At 35.9% G+C, this 24,080-nt stretch overlaps 1 long non-coding RNA gene across 3 annotated transcripts in view; it reads right to left on the bottom strand.

Annotated features, from left to right (window-relative positions):
• Positions 1–24,080, bottom strand: part of LOC144232683 (uncharacterized) — a 477,063-nt gene that overhangs the window by 247,655 nt on the left and 205,328 nt on the right. For all 3 annotated transcript variants that reach the window (XR_013335487.1, XR_013335489.1, XR_013335488.1), the window contains one exon: positions 21,759–21,907. This is a non-coding gene — a long non-coding RNA (uncharacterized LOC144232683). The remainder of the gene's footprint in view (positions 1–21,758; positions 21,908–24,080) is intronic.

Here is a 24,080-nt window from a genome sequence, read left to right as displayed (position 1 = left end):
TGGTTAATTTATTACCACAAAACCACAGCATAAGTCCAGTCTAGTCTAATAACACTGGTAAACTACCATTTTGGAAAATATGCAATTATTTTCCAAAATCTGTTATGTCTATCTATCTAGTAGAACCACATAATAGCATAAAAAGATTATACTTTTTGAGATTCTGTAATTATTTTCTACTATGTAATGCCTGTATAATAGAGCCACATACAAAGCAGACTAATTAATCAATAGTACTATATATTTCCATCCTTCCACTCATAGTTCCTTGGCCAAAATTAGTGATATCGTTCAGCCTACCCACAAGGGACATATAAGGAAGCACATCAAATATGTGTATGTGAGAAAACCTTTTCCCTTCTAGGTTCTCTGGCTGCTATAATAGTTATATTGACATAACACAGATTAACAGGGAAAAACAAATTTAATATTGTATATTCAAAAGCCTCACAAAGACATGAGAGGGTCCCTGGCAGTCGGGTAATTGACACTGATGTAACATTCTCATCCAAGGAGAAGGGGATACAAGTTTGGGGTGTCAAAGAAGAGGAAGCCAAATATCAGGAAAATGAGACAAGCAGATGTTTGGTAAACAAATATTTGTCCAGCCCTACAAGTAACTCTTTCTGATATAAAAAATTATCATTGGTGTTAGCTCTCTTTTGGTATAGGCTGTCTATAAGTTTGCAGGCAGTTAAGGGGGAGACAAAAAACTCTTTAGTCTGTTGGGTTTTGTCCTCAGCTGGAAACAATCCACATGCCAAGGTGGCACATTCTGGAATCTTGTCTTTGCTCCACCTTGCATGTGATGGCGAGTCTATGTCTAACATTTCTAACAGAGTGTTGTATTTTCAGAGGAAACACTATGAAACAAATATAGACTCTAATTGTATTTCAGTAAGGACAAAGCCTTCATGTCCAAATCTTAAATATATCTTAAATCATTTACTAGAGAAATATTGCAAGTAAAAATCCACTTCAGTGCTTTTCTAGCTAAAGATTATGCTTAGCTCAACGAGTATTTTACTATCAGGGTTAATAATGTAATTATGTAGATCATGAACGAAATATATATACTTTAGTAACCAGACTCCCGGTTAGAAGTAATTGGAATGCTGCAATGAAACAGCACTTATAATTACACAACAGTCATTATAAGTCAATTTGGTTTGGGATGTATACATCTAAAATAATAATGCTATGAATTTAATTATTACCAAAGAAAGAGTACAAAATATTCATGCCTTATTAAAATGGTATTTCTACCAAAATAAAAATTTATCTCAATTCTCATGTTTTTGTGGCTGTTTAATATATATTGAATAGCTACAATGTAGCAGATGCCACTTTTCAAAATTAACAATTTATTCTGAAGTAAAGGGGGACATCTTACACACCATGTAAAAAAAGAATGGATAATTGTCTTCATCAGTTAGGGCTGCTATGACAAAAACACCATAGACTAGGTGGCTTAAACAAGAAACATTTGCCTCCCCCATGCAGAAGGCTGTGAAGTCCAAGATCAAGATGCCAGATTTAATATCTGGTGAAAGCCTTCTTCCTGAGTCATAGATGGTAATCTTCCTGCTGTGTTCTCACACGGTGGAGTGAGAGAGTTCTGGGCACTCTCTATAATCCTATTACAATCCTAATCCCATTATGGGGACCCCACCCCACCCATGACCTCATCCAAAGGCAATTGCATACCAAATGCCCCACCTCCAAATAGCATCAGGTTTCGGATTGGCCTCCAACAGAAGAATCTGCAGGGACAGAAACATTTGGTCCATGGGAATGATGCCTCAATACCGGATTTGACTTCCTTTATGTTCATAGGGACAAAATGAAAGTGATTCTACAATTTTTTTAAAAAACATACAAAAACAATAAAAAGTAATTCACTGTATAGCTAAGAGTTGCCCAAGGAGACATGGCAATTAAAGTTTATGTGGTATCCTGGATCAGAAAAAAGACATTAGTTAAAATCTAAGAATTCCTGAATAAAGTATGGACTTAAAAATAATATACAGCAGCACCTGGGTGGTTTAGTCAGTTAAGTGTCCAACTCTTAATTTCAGTTCAGGTCATGATCTTGAGGTTCGTGGGTTTGAGGCCCACATCACACTTTGCACTGGGATTCTCTCTCTCTCTCTCTCTCTCCCTCTCTCCCTACTCCTCTCCCATACTTGCTGTATTTCAAAATACATAAATAAAACTTAAAATAATAATGTATCATTGTTGGTACATTAATTATGACAAATGCATCATATAATAGTACAATAATTGAGGAGACAGGGTGTGTAGTATGTGGACACTCTTTGTATTATCTTCAAAAATTTTCCAAACCACTAGTAAGCCAAACTATTCTAAAACAAAGTTTATTTGAAAAAGCAATTCATAACATAATCCTGAAAAACATATATTTTTCAAAATAACATAATTCATCTACCTAAAAGCAAAGTTTGCCTTTTTCTAACTGAATATCATGTTAATGATGTTCTTGATACCAATACTTCAATGTTTCATAATTCAACAGTTCATAAAGTCCAATAAAATTTGAAATCTCAGAATATAATGAATATAACAGTTATGAATATAACGTTCCTTGTATCCTTCAAAGTGATGTACTTGAAAAATTCATGTTATAACTTTCAATGTATATATGGTATTTGACTATGGAGATTAGAGTGATATTTGACTCCTACCTCAAAAAATACTTATTTCACATTGGTTGATAGTTTAAAATAAAGGACAAATAGTTATCAAATGAATGATTTCGTTGATATGTGTTGTTTGGTAAGTCAACTAAAAACTAAATCTTCTCCCACCCCTGATAACCTCTGCAGAAGTAGAAGAGGAAGAAACAGTTGTATCATTGAATAAACATTAAAGTAGGATGTGATCTACATCACTGGCAATCTGCTAGAGATTACAAAGACAAATAAATCTCACCCTTTAAACAGATAAGCATATGCAGCCCATCACATGCATGTTTTCAAGATAAATTATAACTAGTCCTTAGGTAAGAGGACTCGCCAGCATCACCTGTCACACATAGTTCATCCTAAATTCACCAGGTAATTGGGTGACAATCTGTGTTAGCTAATCCATAGGAAAGGTAAAGGCATTTCTTTATGACAGGAACTAGTTTTATTTAGAGTAAGGCGCCCATAAATTTAAGCTCCTATCCTCTCATGGAAACACAGCAATGGAGCACTATTGTCTGTGATCGCCTTTAAATACATGATTCTGAGAGATTTGAAAAAGACATGCTTGGGTCACGATGCTGGCAAAAGTCCTGTTTAGCTTTTAAGGGGATTTACATTCATTTCCAAAGACAAAGAAAACACTTACAATTATACGTTTTCCAAAGCAAATGATCTAGGGAAAGGGCAGAAGGGAAGTCTCTTCCCTTATTTTCAATAGGAAGAGTTAAGCATCTTATTTTGAATTTGTATTTTCTCTGACAATATCCACATGCACTTGAATCATTCAAAGTATTACTCTCAGAAATATCAGAGGAAGCTTAGAAGAAGGCACAAGAGATGGATACAGCTAAGTTGGCTTTGAAGGAGAAACAGGAGTGAGTGAGAGACAAATTATCTAGATGTTTAACTTACAATGATATGGCTATTGTAACAACAGACTGAAAACAAAAATAATTACCTCTCCTAAGTACCATGTTAATATGTAATTATTATGGCAATAATTATTGCCCTAGGGCTCTAATTATAAGCAAATGAGTTAAGTGAGATTTCAATACTAGAAGCCCTTCATTGAAAAGCTCCACTCTTGTTAAATTTTTGTAAACTTATTTCAAAGTATAAAGTACCTACAGGTCACACTGTACACTTTGCACATTATTTTAATGTTATTATACCTATGTAACCAACAACCCAGATAAAATATGGAACTCTATCAGTATCCTATTTCAAAAATCTTTACTCATCCTAAATTCAGAATATTCTTCTAGAAACTTTATTGTTTTGCATTTTACATTTAGGCCTACAAATCATTGGAAACTGAACAGGAATTTTTTTCTCAGATAGGTATCTGAATGACTCATAACCACATATTGAAAAGACCGTCTTTTCTCACATTGCAGTGATAGTTTTGTCATTAATCAGTTGACCATATATATAGCTGGACCCGTTTCTGGGCAGGGTATTATCCATTTTGATTTTTGTTATCCTGTTTCTTTTGTCTATTCATTTAAACTTGTACCAATACCACAAGTTCTAAAACACTGCAGTTTTATAGTGAGTCTTGACATCTAGCACTGTAAGTCCCCCAAGTTAGTTCTCCTTTTTCAAGCTTGATAATTCCAGATTGTAATGATTTCACTTCATGCATAGTCTGTGTTATTTCAGTCACCATGTTTTCCTCTTCTGTGTATGTTCCTTTCTTCAGTGGGTTGAAGCTATGGAAAATCATTATAATGGCAATAGGAATAAGGACATGGTGAATGTTGAGGGTTGTGGAAAGATGTTTACTAATCCCTTCTGTGCATGGGATACACTATTATTTGATTTATTATTTACTGAGAGCAGGGCATTTTTCAAAAGTGGTTTTTCAACTAGTTAGAGATATAACATGACCCCTCTGTGACTTTAGTCTGGCTCTTCTTAAGGCTTCTAGACCTTGACCTGGTCACAGGTCCTTGTCAGACCTGTATTGGCCTGTTTAGCAAAAATCCCGCTCAGAGAGTTTAAGCAGAATCCCCCACCTTTGCTGTCTTGTTTAATCATGTTTCTCATCTATCCAATCCCTCTGGTGATAATTAGTTGATTAGCTGACCATCCTGGCCTACCTTCACCGAGAATCCTATTAGGTCTATTTGAACAGGATCCACACCTCACTCCTGATGTTTTCTCTTAGTAATTTTCTATCCACTGACTCCCACCCTGTTCTGTCAATGAATCATCTGGTCCATGTTTCATTCCAAATGGAGCCAAGTTCTGTACTAGCTCTCTTCTGCCCTATTACAATAGATTCTGGATAGATTCTGTCTCTACCATCTTACTGTCCAGCTCTGGTTTTCTTGAACAGTTTGAGTGCTATTACTCAGACAGGACCGGATTTGTCATTGGATTCCTGGACTTCTCATCCGGGACCTCAAGTGCACACCTTTGAAGCCTTGTCTTCATTACTGGCTGATTGATCAAAGATCTACTGGTGAGTCTGACTCCTAAGACAGTGTTCTGGATGACAGCCCAATGAAGCACAGATTTTGATTCTTAAGATTCTGAATATACTCTCTGAAGATGAATTAGAGGGCTGGGCTTCTTTGTTTGAAAGGTACCTCCTGGGCTAGAAGCTTTTCTTCCTGGCTGTGTATGTCCTGTGGAGATTCTACTCCCTGACTCCTGGGCTGGAAACTTTTTTTCCCCCCTAGATCATTGTTTCAAGTTAGAATTCACTCCCTGACTCTCTAAGCTAGAAAATTCTTCTTGGCTCATTGCTTCATGTGGGAATTCATTCTCTAAATCCTGGTCTAGAAAAATCTTCCTCACTCTCTGTGAATCCTCTCTGTTCTCTATATTTGATCCTGTTTCCTCATGGGAACTTCTCAATTAAGTGAAACTTCAAAATATAACCATGCTGATTATATGCTCCACCAAACACTGTCTTCTTCCTCCTTTTTAAAAATGTTTATTTAAATTATTATTTAATAAATAAATTTAATAAAATTATTATAAATAAATAATTTAAATAAAGAGAGAGAGTGCGCACAAGTGAGTGTGTATGCATGGGAGGGGCAGAGAGAGAGGGAGAAAGCAAATCTCAAGCAGGCTCCATGCTGTCAGTGCAGAGCACAATGCAAGACTTGATCTCATGAACCTCGAGATCCCAATCTGAGCCAGAATCAAGAGCTGGACACATAAATGATTGAGCCCTCCAGGCACCCCTGTCTTCTTCCTTTCTTAATGCATGACTTTATGAATAATAATATGGAAATTCACCAGCTTCTTTGGGAAACCTAGATCTCCCCCACACTGGCTCTCCCTAAGACATCTCTCCCTTCCCATTGCTTCTATTCTTCCTTCTCCTTTCTCCACCTTTGATCTTCCATTCACTTCCCTTGAATCCTATTCATATGTCCTCCTCCATCCCTCTGGGCTACCCTTGCCAGACTTTCTCCTTCCATTCCAGGCCTCAGTTACTTGAATTTTGGGAATCCTGCCCTCATCAGTCTCTTAAGGAACTCAGGAACCCCTAAAAGCAACTGCCTGTGCAACCGAGTCCAAGCTCATTCTGCTCACCGAAGGGCAGGGCGATACAGTGACAGGCAAGATGTCAGGGCATAGAAAGCAACTTTATTAGGGGCCAACAAAATGAGGAGACGGTAGGGGCCAGAACACTGAGGAGATGGTAGACTATTGTCCTATGGAACCATCCCCCTTGGCATGAAATTCAAACTTCTTTTATGTTAGTAAAGGGAGAAGTGGGAGGGAGTTGGAGTCAAAATCGACTGACATCGGCAGACATCAGAGGAAAGTCATGTAACTTCTTTGTCCTTGGTTAATCTTTTCATGCAGGCATCTGGTCACGTCTTCCCTATAAACCTTAAACATAGAATAATCATTTCTGTAGGTACTTCCTTATCTCTTCAGGTAAGGTAGGTTTGGGGTAAAAAAATGTTTTTTGCAAATCTTAGCTGGAAGCAAAATTCCTTCAACGGTTAACATGCTTACCTGCAGGACTAAGCAGAAATTTCTAAGCTCTAGGTCACAGCGGCAAGGGCAAGAGAAGTAACTTGGTATCAGACACACTGTTTTTTTGTTTTTTGTTTTTTGTTTTCTTATTACACCTGAGGTGAAATTGAAATAAACAAACAGGGGTGCTTGGGTGGCTCAGTCGATTAAGCTTCCGGCCTCCGCTCAGGACATGATCTCACAGTTCTTAAGTTTGAGCCCAGTGTCAGGCTCTGTGCTGACAAATCAGAGCCTGGAGCCTGCTTCAGATTCTGTCTCTTTCTCTCTTTGCCCCTTCCCTACTTGTGCTGTTTCTCTCTCTCTCTCAAAAACAAAGAAACAAAGAAACAAACACATAGAGCTAATTAGGAACATATTGAATATTTTATCCATTCATATGGTCTTTGGAAATATTCAGATAGCTATCTGTTAGATGTCCCCTCAGCCTCTCACCTAAAACACAATCCACAACTTCCAACAGTTTAAATATTAGGGCAAAACAAAATCTTAAAAAGTCTCTTCAATAAATATTGATAAAAAGCTTTAGCATTCATATTGAACAGGTAATCTTAACTTCTTTCATTTGCTCTAAACACAATTCAGATACACATATAAAGAAGAGCAAGGATGGGAGTCTATTCATATGTTTTTCTGACATATGGTTAAAATTTTAGAAAAAAGAAGAATGATCTTTGAACCTGTCTATATGCATATTTATGCATGTATGTTATATATATGTAAACTTTTTCTACTTCTGAATGGTATTACCAAATTAAGTTATAAAATCCTTTAAAGGAATAGAGTTCTGTTCAAATTAGCTTAGAGATAAATAAGCTCTGATATAAATTAAATGTTGCTAAAACTCTCAGAAACATAGAATTGAACTCAAATACTTTTAAAGTTCATGTGACTTGGAAAAATCTTTGGTAAATAGGAGTAGTTTAGTATTGTTGGTTGAATTAAAACAGCTATATCCTCTGAGTTATATGCTAGTATTAAGTATCATATAAATGTGAATTTTGTAATTAGGTTTTTAAGGTTCTTTGCTTTTCTGATACTTGCCTAAAGTGCATGTTCTGCAAAGTAGTTAACAAGGAAATAACTTGAACTGATGATTACCCTTGTTTAATAGTATGTGTGTGGGGGCCACCTGGGTGTTTTAGTTGGTTAAGCATCCAACTCCTGCTCAGGTCCCAATCTCATGGTTCATGGGTTCAAGTCCTATGTATGGCTCTCTACTGATAGTGAGAGTCTGCTTGGGATTCTCTCTCTCCCTCTCTCTCTGTCTGTCTCTCTCTCTCTCTCTCTGCCCCTCTCCCAGTCATACTTTCTCTCTCTCAAAATAAATAAACTTAAAGAATATATATATGTGTCTTTTTTGGTAACTTGGAACATCTGCTAATTTAAGTTCAACAACAAATATTCACTAAGTATTTAGATCATTTCTAAGTAAGATAAACTGCTAAAACACTGGTAAGTATAAGTTTAATGCTTCTTATTTTTATATTTTTTAAATTTTTTCTTTATTTTCTTGAAAGAGAAAGAGAGAGAGTGTGTGCACACACAAGCAGGGGAAGGGCAGAGGGAAAGAGAGAATCCTAAACAGGCTCATGCTCAGCACAGAGCCTAATGCGGGGCTGGATCCAATGACCTTGGGATCATGACCTGAGTGGAAATCAAGAGTCTGATGCTCAACAAACTCAGTCACCAAGGAGACTCTATTTTTAATATTTTTATATGGTTGTGTTAATAAATGTTCCTTTGACACCTTGAAAAATTGTACCATGGGGAAGCATATACCTATAAAAATTATGGGATGGCTATATTCATAAAATTACAAATTTGCTATGGAATCCCAGTGTGTGACAGACATTGCACAGTTATCTACTTCCTAGAGTTCACTGTAAAGGAAAAAAAAAATGGTTACTAATGGTTCGTTCCAGAAAGAGGAAAATATAGGATAAGGATATCAGGGAAAGAGTCTTAGAAAAGTAATCTTACCTCATCTAGTCAAAGCTGGTGAAGATTGGGTGGATTTATGTATATGGCTTAAAAAAATGAGTTTGATAACATGGTGATAAAAAACTAGAGTTCTTTTTCTCTCAGTTAAGATAACAAAGTTTTCTTTTACTCTTGGCCTGCTCTTAATAGATTAAAAAAGGTTTTTCTTTGCCTTACTTAAGTAAACTGCCTAAAATCTAAGATTTTGTGTCTTATCCAAATCATTTTCTGGACTATATGTTAATCTTTATATGTCTTCAAATATTTAAGGAACCTAATGATTGATTCATAGTAATCTATAATCCTATTTAATCAAGTGTTCAAACCTTTGACATGTTTGACAACTTCCTCAAATCAAATTCTAAATAAGTCTTCTTGTTCTCAAACTGACCTTGAGATTTCCCAGAGTATTCTTGAAAAATCTCAAAGGATCTATTCTTTCACACTGTAAAAAGGAGAAGCTAAACTAATTCATTTATTTGATATGTTGAATTACATAAAAAGAGATTGTCAAATAAGAACTGTCTTAACCTTCACCAGGTTATATTTATATGGATAAATATTATTATACAAGTATTTTAGAAATCATATCAACATCGTAGAAATTTGTCAATACCCTCACTGTCCATGTTGGTCTTGTATAATATTGTAAGTCAAGATTCTAGTTATCATTTTTAAATGTTTGTGCCACAGAGGAGCACCTAGGTGGCTCAGTTGGTTGAGCATCTGACTCTTGGTTTAGGCTCAGGTCATGATCCCAGGGTTGTGGGATTGAGCCCTGTGTCAGGCTCTACCCTGAGGATAGAGCCTGCTGGATATTCTCTCTCTCTCTCTCTCCTCTCTCTCTCTCTGCCCCTCTCTCCTGCTTGCACACACTCTCTCTTTCTAAAAATAAATAAATACATAATCAGACTTCCTTGTCAAATGAACTCTCAGATCTTTCACCATGCTCTTGTCATCCACAGGTAGTTTTTCTTTTACTCTAATTCTTCCCTGACCACATTTGTAATTGGTTACAGGCCAGAATCTTCATGCCTCATCTTCAACAAGAAATTACGGTCTCAGAGAATTATGGAAAGAATTATGACAAGGGTTTTCGGTACAACCTTCTGATAGCACTGTTTAAATAACTTTAAGAGCTACTACCTGACTGAGTAAAGATTTCAAGGACTCTAGTGGAGAGCTAATGAGTTCATAGAACTGAGAACCCATGATCAAGCAGAACACAAGTAAATTACATTGGACTGAATGGACTGATAAATAACGATTGCAATTTTTGTCTGGAACATGTCAAGCTCTTTAATGTTCTATATCCTGTATATCAGGAACTCTTTTCCCTTTTCTCTCAATATCTATATATAACTCAGATGTGACAGCAGATGTACTTTTCTAAATGAAAATAAAGCATATATCTTCCTCTCTACCTGATCCCTCCAGAATTGGGGAACTCTTGTGGAGTATTCTTACTTTCATGGCAATATAATTATTTGCAGAAGTTATATAATAATCTATTCTTGTAAAAAAAATAATTGGAAACATCAGTTATGTATACCAGTTATGTATGATATGGAATGTCATATTTGAGACTGATGCATAGAATCAAATATGACCAGAGATTTTAAGGAACTAAGGTTGACTTCATGGAGCCAAAGCTTACAAAGTTCTCTTGGAACAACTGGCCTCATATTTGGCTTATATGTTTCCAAGCCTCACAAATGAGTCAGGAAGATTACTTCCTGGATGGCCTAGGACCTTAAAGATACCCAGGGACCTCAAGAAGAGAAAAATTTCTCCAAATCTACAAGTAATGCAGGCAAGTCTTTGGCTTGGTGTCCCAAGGCTCAAGAAGCTTGAAAAAGTCCAATTTGAGATCCCTTATGAAAAGTTCCAGCAAAGCAAACCCATAAATGTTTATGTAATCAATTACTGTTTTTCCTATGCTTATGTAAATAATAAGACCACAGGTTTTTTTTTAACTTATTTTGTGATCTAAAAACAAAAGTGGATTGACTGGAGAGAAAAAGTTTATGTTTCAGTGAAGAACTCTATACATCCTTGTAAATGATTAGATTATAATCTAGTTATCTGTCTTTGAGCTATTTTTCATCTCTAGCCAAACTCCTTTTACTTTCTACTTTTTTTTCTACCTGTAAACTAGTCTGGATCTTGCTTTTTTAAAAATGCATTTGTTAGAAATTAACATTTCCAATTTTTTGCCCATCCTTATTACTTGGCATCCTTAAGAACTAAAATTGTCCTTTAAGTCCTAAGAGCTGAAGCTAGATTACCTGATATAACTTCAAAATATCAACACAACATAACAGGTATGGACAACCATTATGCCTGTTTCCATGTGGGACATTCAGAAAGTTCACTGTGAAACCCAAAGCCATAATCAAATGTATTTATACTGCGAACCAGGAAATCCATGGGATTGCCACTACTGTCCTCACTCCATTATCTAAAGATACTTCCAGCCCAATGTCCAGAAATCTTCCAACTGATGGCCCTATAGACTCAGATACTAGTCATTGTATTTCTTTCACTTTCATAGAAACTTCCCTCATTAAATGCATGACTCTTTGCACCATTTAGCAAATAACATCTAATGCAAAGTCCTAGTAGATGATTCAGCTGATCTTTAATGAAACGATGACTGAATGAGAAATGGACTTATAGCCATAGAGAACAATGTGTCTCCTTTACTTAACTAGAGGAGGGACTAACAAGACACTTTTCCTGACCTAACTTTAGTTAGGCCTCTAAGCCTTGACCTTGGCATCTGTTCTTGTGTGGCTGGTATCACCTAAATTTAGCATAAATCCTGATAAGTCATTTTAACCAGAATCTGTCACCCAACTCCTCATCTCCTAGGTGATATCTGATCACCCTGGCTTGAAGTTAGCAAGAATTCTGTTAGGCTTGTTTAACTAGAATCCTCCCTACTCTTCCTATTTTATCTTAATAATTTTCTACTCACTGGTCCCCACCTTGCTTGGCTCTCTCCCTACTTGTCCATGCTGTATTTGGAACGGAGCCTACCTCTATACTAAGGTCTCTTTCTCTTATTCTAGTAGTTCCTGAATAAAATCTGCTTTTTACCACTTTAAACTATTCTCAAGGTCTGGTTTTATTTTTGTATTAAATTACTTTTTATTTAAATAAATTATATTTATTTTTGAGAGAGAGAGAGAGAGAAAGAGGGGGTGGGCTGTGCACTAGTGGGGGAGGGGCAAGGAGAGAGGGAGACACAGAATCCAAAGCAGATCCAGGCTCTGAGCTGTCAGTGCAAAGACTGACCCAGGGCTAGAAACCATGAATCATGAGATCATAACCTGAGCTAAAGTCATATGCTTAACCAAGTGAGCCACCCAGGTGATACCTTTCTTTAAAAGGTATCAGCCATACATACATGTATAACCTTAGCAATAAGAAAATACATATATAGGGGCGCCTGGGTAGCTTAGTCGGTTAAGCGTCCGACTTCGCTTAGGTCATGATCTCGCAGTTCATGGGTTCGGGCTCCGCGTCGGGCTCTGTGCTGACTGCCAGCTCAGAGCCTGGAGCCTGTTTCAGTCTGTGACTCCCTCTCTCCCTGACCCTCCCCTGCTCACGCTGTCTCTCTCTCTCTCTCTCTCCTAGAAATAAATAAAAACCTTTAAAATAAAAAAGAAAATACATATATAATTCTAATGCTAAGTTAATATACATACTAATTAGTTGAATTCAAGCTAATTTATTTTGATCTAGAAAGCTAAATATGATTTTATTTAAGACAAAGATTTCAATATAAATATAAAGGTGGAGAGAAAAGTGAAATGATATATTCAAGCAGAAGTTAAAGTCATGATCTAGCTGATTCTGCAGTTTTTGTAACAGACAGAATCCTATTAGTGCTAATAAGAGTTAAGATGTATTGAGCGTACTGTTCTAAGTGTTTTGCAATTATTATGTCTCTTAATCCTTACAAGCACCTTATAGAGTAGGGACTATTAACCCCATCTTAGATATGATTTTAAATATAGATTTAAAAATAAAATTCAAAAAGGAAAAAATAAAAAATAAAGTTTATAAACCAAGTGTCTTCTGTAAGTTGAGGCTGGGAAGAAGCCTGGAATGAAAGAGAAACCATGCACTTAGAAGGCACGTCCTCAATGCAGAGGTAATATATTCTAATATAATTATAATTTCCACAGTCAAATAACTCATATCAAAATGTCTCATTACTACCTTGTCTAGCCTGCTATAAGCCACCCACTCAAAAAAATAAAAAGACTTCATTTGGTGCTTTCCATCTCCTTATTTAATTCTTGTTTCATGTCGATACATTTCCCTGTGGCCCTAGCAGTGGTAGTACTGTTACCACCAGCAGGATATTGCAATGTTCCCTAGTTTTTCTCCACCTTAAAGATTTGTAAATAGTCCCTCTATGACCTGAGATTTGGGGGCAGGCTAATGGCTAAGGTGTGGTACAGCCCATATCCTGAGCCTTAGAGCCCTCGTCTACAGTGTGCCAAAAAAGTTCCAAAGTGTTTCTCATTAACTATAAGTCATATTGAATCCAGCTGGATTAACTTAATTAACTAACAAAGTAGACGAATTCCTTCTATCCCAGGTGTTCAAGACAACCCATTAAATCCAAAATCCTGGATAAGATACACCCGTGGGAAGGAATATGGCCCACTGAGTCGTATGTTTTGTCCAGCTTGCTTTATTACTCTTACTATACTCTCCACTTAAGTACCTCAGATTGCTACAGCAATAGATTTGTGAGGTAGTGGCTGCCTTCACCTATAGGTCTTTACCTCTCATCCTGGCTGTGCCAGGATGAATATCAGTAAGGCTTATAGGCACTAAAAATAGTGATGGTAGACTCAGAAAAAAATAAGCTTGAACTTTTGGAGTAACTTCTCCAGATGAAGTTACAGAAAGGCTTTTAAAGCAGAAGTGGATGGCTATATGCCTCCAGCGGTAAGACGTTTAGGGAAGTTTGTAAGTTCAATATTCTTAGCCTCATCTATATCTGCCCAAATTTCTTCATCCATGTTCTAGGGTCCAATGCCTTTGCTACAGTATCCTTATTTTAGCATAGGAGATTTGGAGTGGAGAGTGTGGGGCATTTAACTGGTAATCAAATCTACCTCTTACTCCCAGATTGATCCTGACATTCCCAGATCTTATAGGAGACCAAGAATTCTTTTGAAACTTTCACGGAGGTTCCTAACTTTATATCCACAACTTTTAATTTCCCTTTTCCCTAAGGATACACTTTGGTACCTTCCTAAGTAGCCAGGTGACACTATAAACTTCATAAACAATATTTTTAACATAAAAACTAAGTGCCATAGTTACTTGCTCTCATAATACATTGACCTCAACTTGCTACATTGCTACCAGTGTTGATTATTTGATTGACCATGATATATTGCATGCCATAAACAGTCTATATGTTCCATTTCCTCAGCCAGGTAGTTACCTCTGAATTCCTTTAATATAGGACAATCGTAATCCATAAATTCTATTTGGAAGGTTTCCTTCCCAGGCCCACATTCAGTATCGGTAACTAAATAAAATTAGTCTAATCATATGTCAGATAGTGCTCCCTGAAATTTAGACTATTTCAGGATTTGATAAAAATATGAACAATAAATAGGGAAATCACAGAGAAAAATACACCACATGAAGACTAGAACGTGTGCAGCTGCAAAAATCCCTATACCCAATGAATTTAGGACCAGGAGGAATATCTAAACCTAGAAAGAAGGAAGTGATGTAAAGGATCATCCTGATAAAAGCAGTGACCTTCATACAAGAAGCATTGAAAGCACAGAAAGCCTGATGATCTCAATGAGTAGGAGCAGAAATAATAAATATCCAAAATTGCTCTACTTTCTCCTTCTCTTCTCTTGCTGAGTCTCCTCACTGGCTAAAGCAAAGAGAAATAGAGAAAAAGGGACATCAGGGCACAGATACAGATGAAAAGGGTAGAAGCCAGTGTTGAGAGGCAAATGATATATGTGATGATAGTTAGAGAAAAACCAAAGCTAGGCTGTAGTAAAAGTAGTACAAACAGGTTTCATTCACGCCCTATTATAGTAGGGAAAAAAGACCTTTATACACAACTGGACTCAATTCCAAACAGAGCTTGGACAAATGATGAATTATAGCCAGGAAGCCAGTGAGGGTCAGTGGATGGAAAATTACCAAGAGAAAACATCAGGGGTAAGGAGGGATTCTGGCTAAACTGACTTCACAAGATTCTTGCTGAAGGCAGGCAAGGATGATCTGTTATCACATGGTGGGTGAAGACATACATCAGATATCAAGGGTTCTCCAATACCGAGAATGAGGGTTCTCCATTAACAAGATTCTGGCTGAAACTGGGGTATGCAGGTCTGACAAGGACAGGATCTAATCCAGAATGGAGTTCAGAGGAGTCTGAATAAAGTTTGGTCAAGGAGTCTTTTTCATGATGTTTCTTTTATTAATATCTTTGTTCATATATCTAACTGGTTTTTTAAGCTTAGTAGATCTAAAACTAAAATCTGTTCCTCCTTGAATCTTCCTCCTAAGTCAGTAAAACAAAGCAAATAAACAAAAAGCAATGACAAAAAATGAATTCGGTGACATCTTTGACTCTTCAAACTCTATCACATATCAAAACAGCAAAATACATTGTCTATACTGTCTGAATGAAACATCCAAAAGAAAAAATGCTGACTCTGACCACCTACTAAGTTTTTTATTATTACCACTCTAGCCAAAGTTACCACTGACATTGCTTTCTTAATATTCTCCCTGCTTGCAGTATTAAATACTTGTAGCATATTTTATTTATTTTTTTTTTACAAATAGTTTATTGTCAAATTAGTTTCCACATAAGCATATTTTATAATCACTATGATCTTTTAAATATATAAATCCAATATGTCATTCATCATTTCTATTCTTAAAATCCTGAAAAGACTTCCATCACATCTAATATAAAATCCAAAGTCCTTATTGTGGCCTAAAAGGCTCTAAACATCTAAAACATGATTATAGTTATATCCTGATTTCCTATTTCTTTCATTTCATGAATTTTGCTTTTGTCACACTTGACCACTAGCAAACTGACTTCTGCCTCTGGGCCCTTGCTAATTGCTCTATATAGGATTCTCTTTTCCAAATTATTCAGAGGCTCAGTAAATTCACTAAAGTCTTTGATAAAATACTGCCTTCTCAGATACCCGTNAATCAGTGTATATAATATATAATTTTATATATTATAAATGTATATATGTGCATATACATAAATTATGTATATTGACATATAATAATTATAACATATATAGCTAAGATAGTGTGATATAGCCAACTGATATGAACAATAATTCTCTAATTTTTATTAACATTTAACTAAGTTAGAGAGTCCTGGGTGGCTCAGTCAGTTAAGCATCTGACTTCAGCTCAGGTCATGCTCTCACTGCTCCTGAGTTCAAGGCCCGTGTCAGGCTCTGTGCTGACAGCTGTCAGCTGGCAGCCTAGAGCTTCAAGTTTCTGTCTCTGTCTCTCTGCCCCCTCCCCCACTCAAGCTCTGTCTGTCTCTCTCTCAAATATAAATAAACATTAAAAATTTTTTAAAGTTTTAATTAAATTAGAAAAGAGTTTTATAAAATCATTTTCAGTACATATAAATATAAAGCACATTTTTCTCTTACAGCAAATTTAAAAATAATTTTAGGATTAGTGAAGGAGTCTATGGATCATAATACTGACATCTTGGAAAGAATTTAACAGATATATTTAAATTATATTCTGATTAATTTTTCTCTAATAATTCATCCCTAGTTTTGAGTTGAAGACTCAGATATTTTTGGTTTTCTGAAGCACTAGGTTTCTTCTGTAGCTAAAATTTACATTGGAACTGAGGCAGAGATAGAACTCTTAGCCTTAAATTATGTCCATTCTTTTTTTTTTAAGTTTATTTATTTACCTTGAGAGAGACAGAGACAGCACAAGTGGGGGAGGGGCAGAGAGAGAGGAGAGGGAGAATCCCTAGCAGGCTCTGTACTGTCAAGGCAGAGACCTATGTGGGGCTTGAACCCACAAAACTATGAGATCATGACCTGGGCTAAAACCAATAGCTGGGGGCTTAACCAGCTGAGTCACCCAGGTGCCCCAAATTATGTCCATTCTTTGGCCAAATGTTTCACACAACTTCTTAAGGTTGTATGAGACTATTACAGAGACAATATTGCTTTATTCACTCACCTTTCCTATTCTAGAGTCTATAGTTTGTTCGTTTTGACTCTAAATGTAGAAGAAAATAAACAAGAGGAAATATAGATGGCAAAATACAATAAGAATTATGCATAACTTTATTTAAACCAGTAAACATTTTAACTTAGCTTTCTAGACTTTTCTTAAATATTTATACTCCCAATTACTGTGACCTTTGACTATACAAATTTTACCACAAAAGTATAACACTTCAAAGTGTCTTATCTAAGTCTTAATATTTGTTTCAGATTTAAAATACGTCATTTCAAAACTGATTCAGAAATGAAAACTTTCAGAAACTCTTCTATAAAAGGCTTTTATTCCCTTTTTAAAAACGAGGGGGAATATAAAATCATATTTAATCAAGATTATTTTTTAGCAGAAACTTTAATTGGTTTCATCATAGTAGCAAACTTATCTTTCTTAGGCAGTGGCTATTGGGAAGTTAATGGCATTTCTTTTCATGGGATTAAATTTGTTTCAAAATTGAGAAACTACTCAAGGTGGAATTACAATACTATTGCTACCATCTAAATGAAGACAATGTAGATGCTGAATTACATTTTACCTCTGAGGCAACAATTAGAAACTCAAAGATTCAAATAAAAAGTTAACAGAGGCTCTGTAGTTTTCATAGATGCCCATGTCTTCTCTCTATTGTTCTAATCATGGAACAGCAAATACCAAGCAAAACTTAGTGTACCTGGGTGGTGGTGTGATGCAGCCTTGACTAGTTAATACAAAGGAGGCATTCGGCTTGGGTACTTTTTTCATCACACTGTGGGCCATCTAGTGCTCTGACTCACAATGTCTTTTTGTAAGAGTAAAATAAAGGCAGTTGTACTCACAGTTCTCGTTATCTCTAATTACATCAGCATGTATAATATTTGCTTGGTTCCTTATTAGTATGAAAAATCTGGCCTCCATACTATTTACAAAGAAAATGATAGAAATGTAGACAGGTGTATTCATAAAGAAGCTGATTTAGGAAAAAAATATATTATGGCAGCTAATGAAATTAAAATAGAAAAAGATGTCCTTATCCATGTTTTTTTATAGTGCTTTGCAAATAAGATTGTAGACTTGAAAGTCCTGTGAACTATGTAAAAGATAACTTTTTTGATGTAAACATTTTATCTACTTGTTATCTCACTTCCTGTTTCTTTTGTAGATGAGACAGATAATATTTCTCTCTGAATAATGTACTTACATTTTTTATTTCTTTTCCAACCTGAAAGACATTTAAGGAAAAAACTTGCAAACTCTAATTTCTGATGCTTAAAACATGTATAACAAACAATATATATGAATCTACTCTATGAAATAATATTCTCCAGATTTAGAATTTTGACATTTAAAATCACTGCATTTGCCAAAAATCTTTTGTCTAAATTATTAACAGATTATAATTTTGGGTCAATTATGTTAATAATCTGAGTCACTAGTTTTGAAAAGAGCGAAGATTTCTAATTTATTCATCCAGTGTTATACACACAATGATATAATAGTGTTTGTTTAAACAGCTTACCATCTTCCCAAGTAGCCTTCCTAAAGTCCTTTATTTTAGCCTGTTAATTAGTTACTCATATCTAACAATTGTATATACAATGGGGCATGGATATGTATATCCCAGCAAGATTTTTGAGTTCAAATTAAAAGTAATCAAATGATAGTCATTAGATTATTTGTTGTAAAAATCTATCACTAGGGGAAAATTTGTCTCTGCACTGTTCTACCTTTAGTGGTTTTCCAAATAGAAACTTATTGCCAGAAATTATGTACATTTTATAGGCCAGTGTATATGCTGAATAAATCATGTCTTCTATAGCTGTTGTCTTCTGTATTATTTTAGGATGTACCATGCTTTTTTATAAATATCTAAAATATGTAAATTTCTTCTCTGAATGTGTGATTAGTTCCTTTCTAGCCAAAGGAGATTTCCCCCATGATCAAATTCAATCATTTTTCTATGTTTTGGAATCCTGCCTGAAAATGCTTATTTTTATTTATGAAAAATGTGCCAGAAGATCTGCAAGAGCAATTCTGTAACACTTATAAGCATATTTTTTTCCAATTTAAAATCGAGCTTACAGCTAGAAGTAGCAGAACAAATGTAAAAAATATCATTATGAATTTGTAAATGCTGTGAATTCAATAGCATGGTTAGAAAATGAATGGCAATGCTTTGGCAATATTTTATTTTAATATCACACTAAGACTGGACAGAATGTGTTTATTAAGTAAAAACTGAAATATATCTGGAATGTATCATTCCAAAAAGTAGTTAACTGAGCACACAAGAGTTTATGTTGTAAACTATTGGAAACTGAGGCTGAGTAAACTCCATAAACTGAGATGATCCTAGAGATTTCAATTTTTAATTTTTTAGTACAGTGTGACAGTCATTGATTTATTGTCTCTCAGCTGTAAATTCATCCTTTTTGCCTCCTCTGTGGAAACTAATCTGACCCCCTTAAATGTTTTCCTGTTAGCACCTGACACTGAAGCTTTATCAGTGGAGGAAAGTGGAGAGAAGCTGCAAAGTTCTGCTTCTTGTTGCTGCTACTCTGGCACGCTGCTCCAGTGTGCCGGGCTTTCTGTACCACCAGGCTCCTGTGGTGCTTGCGGATTCTCCACTGCCTGGCTCTATGGAGGGCAATGGCATCTAGAGACCAGCAGCTTTCTTTGACACCTTTTCCAAATATTTCTGAGGCAAAGTGCACCTTGTGAGACACTCCCCCAAGAACAGCTTTCATTAACACTCTAGAGAGTGAATTTCTGGCAGGTTTACTGCAGGGATGTCTCTTTCAGCGAGCCACAATTCTGCTTCTCCGTTCGTCTTGATGTAACACCCATGTGTGTGTTTTGAGAGCAGAGTGCTATTTCTCGAGTGCTCTGTCTCAGCCCTAGGCAGGGTAACTGTTCTATTACTTGGGACTCCTATAGTCAGTGAACTTGCTAGAAATTCTGGAGTAAATATGTTTGCTTCTTTGGCTAGATGTCACTCTATCGGCTAACTTTGTTGGCTGATTGAAACGTGGACTCAGAAGTCGTTAATGAGAATGAATTGCCCAAGAAGTCCTGGCATAACGTGGAGAACGAAGAGCAAAGGCTCAGGGATGTAGGACAGTTGAACTGAATTTATCACTCAATTGTGGCTGTGACATTTTTTTTTTGGAGCAAATCAACCCAACCATTGTTTTAGTTCCCTTGTTTTGCTTTAACAAATTACCAAAAACTTAATGAATAAAAGCAACATAAATGTTCCATCTTATAGTTCCTGATATCAGATGTCCAAAATCAGTCTCAGTGGACTAAAATCAAGGTGTCTGCAAGTCTACATTCCTTCTAGAGGTTCTAGGTGACAATCTTTTCCTTTTCTTTTCCAGCTCCTAGAGGCCACCTGTATTTCTTGGCTTGTGGCCACTTTCTCTATCCTCAAAGCCAACTGATTTGGTTTCCTAAATGACTTCTGCTTCTGGCATCACATCTTCTTTGATTAGATCCTTCTTTCACCCTCTTATAAAAACCCTGTGACTATGTTGAGCCCACATGAATAATTGAGGATAATTTTCTCATCTCAAGATCCTTAACTTAATCACATTTACTATGCCCCTTTTGTAAAGGCCCCGGGATTAAGATTTGGGCATCCTTGAGGGACTATTATTTACTTTACCACAATTTCTGACACTTAGTATGCAACTATTGACCTGACGAATCCCTTCTTCTCTTTACTAATTTGCAAGGATTGCAAAGCAGTTTGCATTTACCTGCAGGACCACTGGTGTAGTTCTAGAATGTTGATTCAGGGCTGTGCTAACTCTTCTCCTTGCCATAATGCAATCTATAGATCTTGATCATCTTGACACTCCAAAAACACCCAAGTGGTCCACTGCTCTAATGGAATTTTGCTGATTGGATCTAATGAGCAGGAAGTAGCAGGTGTATTATGCAAAGAAGAGGATAGAAGATATACTCACACATTTCATAAGCCTGTCTCTGTAGGGTAGTTTCTTGTATCAATAGCCTAGAGCATGACAAGAAATGCCCCCAAAGAGAACAAGTTACTGCAACTTTCATCATGTACTATTAGAAAGGAGGCACAATGCTTGGCAAAACATTTTGAATTTTTGTGTAACATATACCACACTGTGTTAATTCGACTCATCTACAGAGTTACTCATAAGGTTTCCAGTTATAAGTAGGTACCAGAACAAGAGAAGACTCCACATCACATTCAGGCATCAGTATAAGCCATTCTACCTGTTGGACTTTATAGTGTAATAGATTTAATAGCACTTGCACATAAGTATGTTGTATGGGCCTCCAGCAAACAAAAAATAGGAAAATTTCAGAGAAGACCTTTAGCATTTTGGAAGAAAACCTATGCTTTTCATTGAAAGATAACTAGTTTCTTTTGAGAAATAGATACAGACTTTCTACTAGTCTTCTTAGAGACTGAAAGCCTAACATAGAACCCCAAGTGACCTAAGACTCATGTCATTTCACACAGCATTGAGTACGACCAAGAAACTCATTTCAGATCAAAGGAAGTACAGCAATGGACTCATATTCATGCATTTCATTGATTTTACCATATACCCAGTCAATTAAAGAAGCTAGCCTAACTGAAAGGTACAATGACAATTGAAAACTCATTTTGTTATCTACTTCAAAGGACAAGATTCTGTTTACAGGACTCAGCATATGCTTTTAATCAGAATTCCACAAGATGTGGAAGTGCAAGTGGGGTCTATCATATTATATCTAAAACTCAGGTATGGAATTTTTTTTTCTTACCTGGTAACTTTGAGCTCTGTTTCTTTGGAGATATTAATTGTCAAGATGGGATGATGGGATGATTCCAGCAAAAGGCACACAACAATGGCTCCACTATATTGAAAGATGAGATCACCTCCTGGACATTTAAGGCTCTTTCTGCAACTAAACTAAAGAAAGCAGAGGGTGGGGGAGTTAATTTGCTGGCCTGTGCAATTGACGCTGTTCACTAAGTGAAAATATGTTCTACAAATAAACACAAGGCAGGCTACATCTGTATTCCAGGGAATTCTCTATGGTACTTCCCAGTACATCCGTATCCAATGGTAAAGTTTAATGGAAAACTAGAGCAATCAAAAAAAGTCAGAAAATTGAGGGCTCAGGCCTTTCACAGATACAAAATGCCAAACAGCAGATATTCTTCCTGAAGACAGAGGAAATACTGAAAGAGTAGTTGAAGAAGAGAGACCTGGTTGTCAATTAGGACCTCATGAGTAATTACAGAAATGAAAACTATAGTAGCTTTGCATATTTTCAAATTTCCTATATGTATTTATTTGTATATATCAGCCATTGTGTTTGCTTTCTTCAATTTTCCATTAGAAACCTCCCTATGAAGAGCTTTCCTCAAAACCCTATAGGGCAGGTTTCTGCCAAGTTCCAGAGGATGGGTTTCCAGGGAACTTCAGCCATAGCCCAACAGTGACAAGTCAGCTATTCTGCAAGGCACAATTTTGCCATCTCCATCACATTCTGGCTCTTTGACTAATAAGCAGTTCCCTATTTCAACCCTATCAGAAGTGACTCCTTCTATATCTGTTAGAAAATTCTTCAGAGTTATGTTTACTTCTTACTAGCCAATTTATCACATATCAATACAACTCCTATTGTAGTTTATCATTCTTTATATGATTTTGTTAAAATCACTGTGTGGCCTCTCTCTGGATAGGTCACAGTTTTATATATATGATAAAATATGTTGATTGATTTTGTAAAGGTAAACTAACCTGGCATTCCTGGTATTAACCCCCTAGGGTCATGATACACTATTCTTTTAAGTATTGTTGGATTCAATTTGCTAATTTTATGTTGCAAATTTTGCATCCACGTCAGGTAAGATATTGGCATGAGGTTTTATTTATAATATCTTTAGTATTGGTATCAGTGTAATGTTATCAGTGTAATGTTGATCTCATGAAACACATTAGAAAGTACAATTTACTTCAGTTTTCTGAAGAGTTTGTGTAGAATTGATATTATTTCTTCTTTAAATATTTAGCCAAATTCATTAATAAAATTTTTTGGGTTTGAGGTTATCTGTGTCATATAATTCTTAACTTTATAAATTCAATGTCCTTTATAGATATAAAACCATTCAGATTATCTATTTCTTCTTGAATGAGCTTCGGTAGTCTGTGCCTTGCAAGGATTTTTTTTCCAACTTTAACTAAATTGTCTTATGTATTGGCAAACATTGTTCAGTATTTCCTTATTATTCTTAGTGTATATGTAGAAACTGTAATGGTGTCACCTATCCCATTCCTGATATTGGTTAATTTTTGTTTTTTATTTATTTTCTTTATCGGTCTCTTTAGAGTGTAATCAACTTTTAATTTTGTTGATTTTCACAAAGAGCTATTGATTTTCTACTTTTTGTTTTCAATCTCATTTGTTTTCTGTGCTGATTTAAAGCTAGTTGTTCCGGGGTGCCTGGGTGGTTCAGTTGGTTAAATGTCCAACTTTGGCTCAGGTCATGATCTCATGGTTACTGAGTTTGAGCCCCAAGTCAGGCTCTGTGCTGACAGCTTAGATCCTAGAGCCTGATTCAGATTCTGTGTCTCCCTCTATATCTGCCCCTCCCCTGCTCTCACTCTGTCTCTTTCTCTCTCAAAAATAAATTTAAAAAAATTAAAAAAAATTTTTAAGTTAGTTGTCGCTCAGAGAAAACCTACAGACACAACTTAACAGAATGTCACTAAATTCATATCTATCAAAAATCACTCTGAATATAAATGGACTATATGCTCCAAACAAATGAACAGGATATAAGAATAGATTAAAACAAACAAACAAACAAACAACAAAACAAGCAAAAAACAAGAGAACAACAACAACAAAAACAAGACCCTTCCACTGCCTATAAGAGACTCATTGAAGATCTGAAGACAACTGCAGATTGAAAGTGAGGACATGGAGAAATATTTATCATGTTAGTGGACCTCAAAAGAAAGCTAGCATAGTCATATTTATATCAGATGAACTAGATTTTAAACCAAAGACTGCAAGAAGAGATGAAGATGAACACTATATCATAATAAAGGGGTATATCCAACAAGAAGATCA

Source organism: Crocuta crocuta, unplaced genomic scaffold (assembly GCF_008692635.1).
Source record: "Crocuta crocuta isolate KB4526 unplaced genomic scaffold, BGI_CrCroc_1.0 scaffold274, whole genome shotgun sequence".
Lineage (NCBI taxonomy): Eukaryota > Metazoa > Chordata > Mammalia > Carnivora > Hyaenidae > Crocuta > Crocuta crocuta.
Note: the sequence above shows the minus strand (reverse complement) of the source record. Positions and strands in the feature narration are given on the sequence as shown.